This window comes from Penaeus monodon, chromosome 15 (assembly GCF_015228065.2).
Source record: "Penaeus monodon isolate SGIC_2016 chromosome 15, NSTDA_Pmon_1, whole genome shotgun sequence".
Lineage (NCBI taxonomy): Eukaryota > Metazoa > Arthropoda > Malacostraca > Decapoda > Penaeidae > Penaeus > Penaeus monodon.
Window position 1 is genome coordinate 14,364,979 of NC_051400.1, and position 229 is coordinate 14,365,207.

The window sequence follows — 229 nt, forward strand, 5'->3', positions numbered from 1 at the left end:
GTCCTTTCAAAACACAAAACCAGAGGATCAAGCCTGATTTGACTACAGATGTCATCAAACGCCAAAAAGAAATACAGATTGTGGCAATAGTACAAAACTAATCCCACAAAACATTTTTTTTTTAATGTACAAAAAGTGCCTGCAAATAAATGAGAGCAGCGTGCAAATGGGCCTGCAACAGATGGCAAGAGGGAAGTTTTGCTTTTGATCCTCCCGATCGACTGTTGAC